Source organism: Cryptomeria japonica, chromosome 5 (assembly GCF_030272615.1).
Source record: "Cryptomeria japonica chromosome 5, Sugi_1.0, whole genome shotgun sequence".
Taxonomy (NCBI): domain Eukaryota; kingdom Viridiplantae; phylum Streptophyta; class Pinopsida; order Cupressales; family Cupressaceae; genus Cryptomeria; species Cryptomeria japonica.
In genome coordinates, this window is record NC_081409.1 from 246,472,113 (window position 1) to 246,482,199 (window position 10,087).

Here is a 10,087-nt window from a genome sequence, read left to right on the forward strand (position 1 = left end):
GGTCATTCCCAAGAGTATCGATCCCTTGGCAGGCCTCTCTTACAAAGATAAAATTTGAGTGTTACTAACACTTTTCTCTTGCACCTAGGACCATGAAAGCCAAGGGAGAGGATAGTGTGTGTTAGAGGTAGGACCACTCGACTGACCTTTGTGCACAAGTGTGCCAAACACAAAAGACACTTGTTCTTTTTAATCCATCATTTCAAAATGTGGTCTAACTATTTGGAGATGTTTCTCCAATAGCCATGGTGTTCTTTTTAACTTCAAAGGCAATGTGTTTTGTAATCTAGAATTCGAAAATCCTAGTCAACTTTAATGAAAAACACATTTGCTTGAAGTAAAATTTGTTTTGCAAAATCTAAACAAGTGGATTGTTCTTTTTATTTGCCCAAAATTGAATTATGGCTTGTGATTTTTAAGTTTGATGCAAGGAAAGCAAATTTGTTTGTTGATTTTAAGCACCCAAAAGACAATTTATCCTAACTAGAAAGCAATACAATTTTGTGTTTTGTCAAGTTTTTAAGCACCAAAAGACAAGTTTGTGATTTTTATGGTGAGTTTTTAACCTGCACAAACAAAAACGTGTTAGTAAAATCAATGTTCAAGGGGGGCTTCCACAAGCCTAAGAATTTCTATTTTTGTGGTTACAAGGTGATTTGGACGACACTCTGTTACAATAGTGCTAGTCTGTGTTTAAGTAGAGGCGCTACTTAACACAAAAGCGTTTAAAGAAGGGGAGAGACAGAGAGGCCAAAAGCGCTAGAAGTTTGTCAATAGTGCTAGAAGAACTACCAAAGCGCTAAAACAGTTGCAAAAGTGCTGAAATTTGGTCAATAGCGCTAAAAGAATAAATGACGGTAGCGCTGGAACGTGTTCAATAACGCTAAAGCACACCCTGTGTGACACTTTCAACAATCAAACATGTTAGTAAAAAAAAAATGATATGTTTTTGGTGCCTCGATTCACGTCGGGTTCACCAAATGATGCCCTCCTAAATGGCACAAGGTTAGCAAATGATAAATAACACAAAAGACACGAAACTGTTAGTGTTAGTCAATCAAAAACTAATCTAAAAAGGCATACCAAGAGAGATACTAAAAACATGCAAGCATATTTAACTATCAAAGCAAACACGATGAGGCATCTCCAAATACCTCCTAACATGCTCTTAACTCTTTCTCCCTTGTTCCTCTACTCCCCAAGTTCCAAAATAGTGTAGCTCTCAGCAGCTTTTTGCACTATGGATGCTTATGGAGGATTGAGATTGTAGTATAGCTCTAAATGTGAAATGAAAAGTTGATACTAAACTATTGATACTAAAATGATTTATTTTATCCAAGATGACAATACATGAGTTAATTATGCTAAAATGCTTTCTAAAAATGTCTATAGCTTAAATGCATACAAGTTTTCAGGATCTGGATTATGAAGAAATGGGCTCTATTTATAGGAAAAATGGAGCAATGGATGGTTGAGATTGAGCAATCTCAACAAGGGTCGGGATTGGATGATTTCAAATCCATGTGAGAGCTTTCAACCCAATCCCAGGATGACAAGTGTCAATGTGAGATAGGTTGAGAGGAGAGGGAATAAGCATTAAATGCTTGACATGACTTTGGAAGTTAAAGTCAAGGTTAGTTGAATGAATAAACTCTTTATTCAAAGAATAAAGCTTTTATCCAATGGATAAATTCTTGTGCAAATGTGAAATGGATGAATATGGTCAAAACAATAAATGTTTAGGGGGACAAGTTTGAAATAACCATAAATGGTTATGTAAGAGCCATAAATGGTCATGTAAGAGCCATTAGTGGTCTTGGAAGACTTTGGGGGTTAATTTGTTGAACACACAAAACATTAAATGCTTTTCAAGACTTTGAAGTATTTGAGAAGTGACTCCATTTTGCTTAGGAATGTGACAATAATTAGGGGATGGATTAGGCTAATTAGGAAGGGGTTAGAAGAATCTAGAAGGGGATTAGATTTTGCAAGTGGCTTTGGTGGGTGAGGGAAAATAGGATTTTATTTAAAATAAAAATTCATTTATTTCAATAAATGTGTGCAAGTTGCATTTGTAGGAAAATGCAAGTGGGGTGGGGATAATGATTTAAATAAATGTTTTATTTAATTTATTTAAAAGAGAAAAAGGGGATTTTAATTAAATAAATAGATTTTATTTATTTAATTGATTTGAATTTGATTTAATGAATTAATTAAAATAAATTGAATAATTTATTTAATTAATAGAAGAATGTTTGGGGATGAATTAATTAAATATTAATTTAATTAATTGATGGCTAGTGGATTTTTAATCAAATAAATACGAAATATTCATTTAATTAAAATGGACAGATTTGTGTGACTACATATATATATAAAGTGTCACGATACAATAATGTCAAAAAATCATATGGCTACAATCACCCGAAGGTGTCTACATCATCATACAAAATGGTACAAAACTGATACAGAGGAACCCACTAATCACTCCTGCCAATACTACTGGTAGTGCTAATCCTGTCTGTGTCATCGTGTCCCATGCCATGTGTCCAGCCCTCATCTCTAGTCCTGGATCCTGAAACACTCGTCTCAGGGCCTCCCTATCTCCATCTTGATCGTACGGAATCAACTCCCCATCGATCGGTATCCTCAAAATCCTATATACATCCTCGAGGGTGACTGTCATCTCCCCCATCGGCAAATGGAAAGTACAAGTCTTGGAGTGCCACCTCTCTGCCAGTGCAGTCAGCAATCCCATATTCTCCCGAAACTCAGGCACATACAACACATGTCTCAATCCCATAGCCTCGATCGCAGCTCGCTCCTCAACTGTCAGCTTAGGTCGCAATCTCTGAGTCGATGGGAATCTCTCCCGTGACTCCAGCATAGGCAAATACTCCTGCAGTCAAACAAATCAATCATGTCAGTCATAGTGGCATTCACTGTTCATCACAAAATGCTACTTTTTATCCAAATGCATATTGCTATCTATCCTAGTGACACTCACTGTTCATCACAAAGTGTTGCTATTGATCCTAGTGGTACTCCCTGTTCATCACAAAGTACTACGTGTTTGGCACTCCCTGTTCATCACAAAGTGCTGTTCACATTCGCACTCACTGTTCATCACAAAGTGCTACTCATATTTAGTACTCCCTGTTGATCACAAAGTACTATCTCTTGGTACTCACTGTTCATCACAAAGTGCCTTGATCTATCTTATCCTAGGGCCTCTACTTGAGTGAATCTTCTTGAGTAGTTTCCTAATTGGCAACGTATGTTCTATCACATAATTGTCAATCTTAGCCCTATTTGCAATTCTAGTCTTCCCTAGAGGACCTTCTTGAGTGTATCCTCTCAGCAGCTTATCCAATCGACAACATATGTTCATCATAGAATTGTCGATTTGACCTAGAAGACCCAAATTCACATTTTTGGACACAAACGCGCTTTCTTGACATAAACGCGCTTGAAGACTGCATAAATGCGCCTGTTTTACACAGACGTGCCTATGCTCTGCACAGATGCGCCTAGGTGACACAGACATGCCTTCTTGGCATAAACGCGCCTACACATCACAGACGTGGTCGCATTCATCGCAGACGCGTTTTCTAGCATAGACGCGCCTGGCACAAACACAGGCGCGCCTCTCGAGCATAGACGCGCTTGGCACCAACGCAGACACGCCTGGACATTTTTGACATTTTTGAACCCTATTATAAGTGCATTTATTTCCCTATCTACCATGCATTAATGACAACAATAAATGCACCAAAGTACGAGGAGGTTTTGTGGTACTTACCGGCTCTCTTGCCTCTACTGGCCTCTGGAATCGGCGAACGCGGTCGAATCTGTGAACAAAAACCATCGCTGCTGACTGCTACTGCTCTCTTTTCGCTCTGCATTCTACTCTCGTGGATGTGTAGATGACAATGAGGATGTATTTTTCCCCGTGGTCTATCTTATAGACTACCCCTAGCCCTCGTTTCTCGAGTCAATCTTCATTATCCCGTGACTCTGTCACTTTATCCGGTCAGTCCATTCTAGCCTTTCTTTCTTATCGAGAGATTGTCTGCGATCTTTTCAGACATTTTCATCCAATCTCTCGAGGGGGCATATCATTCCCATCTTGGGGCAACTTTGTATCAGTTCATCTTATCTTCTTTGAAACAACATGACAAGCTGCATTGTCTCAAAGAGGGGCAAAATGTAGACACCCAAAATTGTCCAGTCTAATTAAATAAATATTTTATTTATTTAATTATCTAAGCTTAATTCTTCTATTAATTAAATAAATCTTTATTTATTTAATTAATTCATTTATCCTCTTCTAGCCTTATTTCTCATTTAAATAAATACATTTATTTATTTAAATTATCCTTTTCCTAAATTAAATAAATATCTTATTTATTTAATTGATCCCACTTCTTCTATTAATTAAATAAATCTTTATTTATTTAATTAATTCATTAACCTTTTCTACCCATGACACATGTCATTCATCTTTTAATTCATACACTACCTACCCCTTTCATTATTTTATTATTTCTTTTACCTACCCTCTAATCATAGCCGACCTCCTTTTACACCTCTCAATCTTATCCCTCCATTTCATATTGTGTCTTCTATATAAGGAGATACTTCCTTCATTATCAACCCTAATCAATGATCCTAACTAATGAACTACTTGATCAATTGACTACACTACGATCCTACTTGCAACCACAATCCATTCTTTGTTGAGCTCTTGTGCACATAAAATCTGAGAGCAAATATATCAAACAAGATCAATGGAGATATGAAGAATGGAGATCAAAACCCTATTGGACATGTGATGGTATAAGCTTTGTGATTTCATTTGATTTGCATTGTCTTAGATAATCTTCATATGTTATAGTGGATCTTTGTTGTTGTTAGGCTAGGGTTTTGTGGTTGAATTCATTTAGCCTTTCAATATCGTTATTATTGTTATCCATTTTCACCATATACAAGTAATATGGGGTGGAAAAGTGGTGTTGGATATGAAACTTTTCACAGAGCTCACAAACATCTTGATTTTTGAAGGGGAGAGTATTATCTATGTTGATGGACATGGGTACACCATACCGACAGATGATGTAATTAAGGATGAATGAGGTGATCTTCTTGCCAGTGACTTGGGTAAGTGGAACAACTTCAATCCACTTTGTGAAGTATTATGTGGCGGTAATGATAAATTTATGACTATTGGATGAAGATGGATGGATTTTACCCACAAGGTCAAGTCCTCATTGACAAAGGGGCCATGGTGTTGTGATTGGCTATAATTCTTGTGTTGGGACATGTATCAGATCTCCGTGAACTTGGCACTTCTTGCACTTTCTGACAAAGTAGTAGGAGTCCTTCTCTATGGAGGGCCAATAGTATCCTGCTCGCATGATTTTCTTTGCTAGTGAAGGATCACTTGAGTGAGCCTCACAAATTCTTTCATGTACCTCTTCCAAAGCTTTTGTTATCTCATCTTGTTCCAAACATCGAAGGAGAGTACCATCAAGACTTCGTCTGTATAGGGTTTCAGTGATGATGGTGTATCGAGTGGTTTGGCAGATAAAGGTTTTTTGTTGGTTATTTGATTGGTTAGGGGGAAGTGTGTGGTCATGGAGGTAAGTGAAAAACTCACCATACCATGGGGAGTCAGAACCGATGAGGCGACATACCATTTCAGTTTCAAGGATATCATAAGCGTGGATCCAAAGCTGTTCTACCAAGAACTCATAGCATGTAGAATTTTGTGGAAGATCTAGGAGAGATGCAATTGTAGCCATTGCGTCAACAACTTGATTCTAATCTCTTGGTACTTGCTCAAATGTGATAATTGTAAATGAGACTTTGAAACTATCCACCATCCGTTTATACGACATGAGTTTATCATCCTTTATTTGGTATTCAATAGTGACTTTTCAGATGACCAAATGGGAATCTCCATATAGCTTTAGCTCTTTTGGATGCCATTGTATAGCCAATTTGAGTCCTGTGATCAAGGCCTCGTATTTTGCTATATTATTTGTGCATGGAAAAGTGAGCCTGTATGACTTCGGGATAATGTCACCTTGAGGTGTGATAAAAAGAATACTTGCCCCTGAGTCATGTTTGGTGTATGAGCCATCAAAATATAGCTTCCAGGGTTGTGTAGCTGTGATAATGAATATTTCTTCATCTGGAAAGTTGTAAATAAGAGGATGGTCACCTTTGAGTGGTGCGTCAACCAACTGATCTGCAATGACCTATCCCTTGATAGCTTTGTGGTCCACATACTCAATATCAAATTTACTCAGAATCATAACCCATTTGGCCAAGCGGCCTATCAATGTTGCCTTGCTGAGTAGGTACTTGAGTGGATCTATCTTGGAAATGAGTTGTACCTTGTGTTTTAACATGCAGTGCCTTAATTTGGTGGCTGCCAAGATAACTGCTAGGCAATCTCGCTCAATAGGTGTGTAATTGAGTTCATAGCCTACCAGTGTTTGAGAGATGTAGTAGAAAACACATTCTTTTCCTTCCGCATTATGTTGTGCAAGAAATACTCCTAATACCTTGGTTGTAGCTAAAATGTATAACAATAGAGGTCTGCTTGGATCTGGTGGAATAACAAGGGTTTATTCATTAGGTAATCTTTAAGCATTTGGAATGCTTGCTGGCATTTTACATCCCATTGAAAGCACATATTTTTATGTAACAGATGGGTGAAGGGATGACATTTATCAACCAATTGTGCAATGAACCACCGAATAGATTATATCCACCCTTGTAATGTCCTTAACTGAGTGATATTCTTTGGAGGTGACATGTCCATGATTGCCTTGAATTTCATAGGATCTACCTCAATGCCTTTACTTGAAACAATGTATCCCAAGAGCTTCCCGGAAGTTACTCCAAAGACACATTTATTGGGATTGAGACAGACGTGGTATTGTTCTAATATGTCAAAGATTTTATCCAGTACTGCAAGATGACCCTCTCTTGTTAATGATTTAGCTAGTAAATTATCCACATAATCTTTCATTATTGTGTGCATCATATTGTGGAAGATAGTAGTCATAGCTCTTTGATATGTTTCCCCTGCACTCTTCAGACCAAATGGCATCACATTCCAACAATATGTTCCCCATGGACATGCGAAAGAAGTTTTGTGTTGATCCTGTGGAGTAATTTTAATCTAGTTATACCCTGAAAAGCCATCCATAAGAGAAAGCATTGCACGACTTGTTGTTAGATCGACAATCATGTCGATGTTTGGTAAGGGGAAGTCATCTTTAGGACATGCTTTGTTCAAATCTCTGAAGTTTGTACAGATACGGATGCCCCCATTAGGTTTACCAATAGGTACAATATTGGAGATCCACTCTGCATAATCAATTGGCCCGATGAAACTAACATCCAAGAGCTTTTTAAGTTCAACCTTGACAAGAATGACAATATGTGGGTGCATCTTTCTGAGCTTTTGTTTGACAGGTTTAGCTCCTTCTGTTATAGTTAGGCGATGCGTGACCAAATCTGGATCTAAGCCAGGCATGTCTGCATAAGACCATGCAAAGTTGATTCGGCACTTCTGGAAGAATTCCACAAATTTTGGTTGTTCTTTTGGAGTTAATAGAGATACCAAATGTATTTGGTGAGGAGTCTCAGGGGTCCCCACATTGAATTCTTTTGTTTCCTCTATTAGGATGGTTGATGTCTCCTGATTCGTACTAAAGGGGAGGATGTCAAACCTTTCATCCTCAGGTGCCTCAGAGAGGTTTTCACCTTTGGATACGCTCTTTGTTTTTACTTTTTTGGGATCAAAAAGTGCCACGGTGTGGTTTTCACTAGAATTCCATGTTTTATTGTAATATTTTTGCAGCTGAAAGGTTTGGCATCTGCCCCAAAGTATGTTGTGTTGTTAAGTTCAGTGGCAAACCTAACTTTATGATCCTCTGTTGGTATGTTATCCCATAATTCTAAAAAGTCTATGAGTGCCTCATCATTTTGGAAATGGTCAAGGCATGGGGGATTTGGTTGGTTCTAGTCAATGAGTTCAGGGAATGATAGGCATTAATTTGTCAATTAAGTTGAGTTTGTGGGAGGAACCAATGAGGGTTAGTATGGAGGTGTGAAGTTCATCGATGGTACTCTCCTTGTTAGATTCCGACGTAGGGCCCGTGGAAGCTTCTAGCTCAGGAACCCAATTTTTTTAATCCATGCTTCTCCATAAATTGGTATATCCTTACAAGGTGGGGGAGGTGATGTTTCCTCCTCATCTGAAATATTTAAGTGCACTGATTCCCATTCCCACTCATGCGAGTCTATCTCTGAATCACTCTCTAGCATCCAATTACTATACCAAGTTGGGATGTCTTCTTGAATTGAATAGTGCATTAGTTACTGGCTTATGTACTTTTGGAGGTGGGATTGTTGGTGTTGCTGGTGGGTTTGTTGATGCTGTTGGTGTTGCTGGCACTACTGATGGGGTTATCGGTTTTGTTGATGCTACTGATGGGGTTATTGGTGTTGCAGATATAGTCAAGGATTGCATCCTTGGAGCAATTGGCTGATATAGGGGTTTGCTAGGTTTTCCTTTGAATCAAAGCTTAGGAAGAGATTCTTTTTGAAAACCTACTCCAGTTTTATCTCCTGGTTTCAACTCCGGTTGTAAGGGCTCTTTTCCTCCTTTCTTGCAAGGTCCCAAAGCACTATGGTCATCATAGCCCATTTTTTGCATTATAGTGAAGCCTTTGTCATATTTGTCTATGGGGAGCTTAGCCTTTGGGATTTCTTTGTCGATAGGGTCTGTGTAGATCCATTCTGCCAGGTCTTCATCCATGGTTTCCTCGTCTTGACCTCTACGAGGGGTGAATTGTGCCAAAGTGTAAGTTCTTTTGGCCAGTGGTGTTTGAAGTAAACCTTTGGGTTTGCCACGAGTTCTAGGGGATGTGAGTAATTGCCCAACATAAAAGAGTTGGCTAAGATTATATTCCCCGGGACCTTCCTTAGCCATTTTCATTTTCAATTTCTCCTACTTTGGTATAGGGGTTATTAAGCTGGAAAGAGAGGCTGGATTAACATATGATGAGGAAAGGATAGCTTCTCTGTTGTTAGGTACGGTGATCTCTTGCTGATGGTTAATATTATTACAATATGCAAATGGATTAGCATCACCAAGGATTTTAATTTCTACCCCATTATGTGGAAACTTGATACACTGGTGATAGGTAGATAAGACTTCTTGCATGGCATGTATCCAAGGTCTCCCTAACAGAGATTATATGGAAAAGGAAGGTCTAGAACTTGGCAAACTATATGCTTCACCACTGTCCCAACCCTGATAGGTAATATAACAGCTCCTTTGGAAGAACGTTCTGCATCATCATATGCCTTAATGGTCATCTTTTTGCTGGCATCCACCAATTCTACTGCATAACCCAATGTTGTGACTAACTGTAAGGTGCATATGTTCAAGCCGACTTCGTTGTCAATCAAGACTCACTTGTTGGTTTACAAATCCTTCAATATGAAGGGATGCATTATGGGGTTGCTGGAAGGATATGTTGTCACTTTCGGTAAAAGTGAGACATGGTGATGACATTAGACTACCAACCATGGCTTGAAACTGATCTGTGTTGAGGTTGGCGGGGATAAACGCTTCTTGGAGAGCTTAGTCCAAGATTGTTTTATGTGAGGGGGATAAGCATAAAAGCTGTAATATGGAAATGAGGGCTGGTGTCTTATCCAATTTCTCTACAAGATTATATTGTTTGGGGAGGGGTGTCATTCCTTGTGGTGTTGCTCGAATAGTAATCTTGCTACGACGCGTAACAACGTTGCATGCAGGATTTGGATCTTTTATGGTAAGAGTTGCAACTTGTTCATCCGCATCATAAAGGTGATTCATAGTATAATTGTATGCAACTTGTGTATAATTGGTTGTGGTATCTGTGTTTCTTCCTGAGGTGGAAGGACCCCTTTGATCATGTGATGGAAGTGGATTCTTGAACATTAAATGATCATCATTGGATGTTTTAGGGTCATCTCCTTCTATTTCAATTTCTCCTATCAATAAGATCTTGAACAA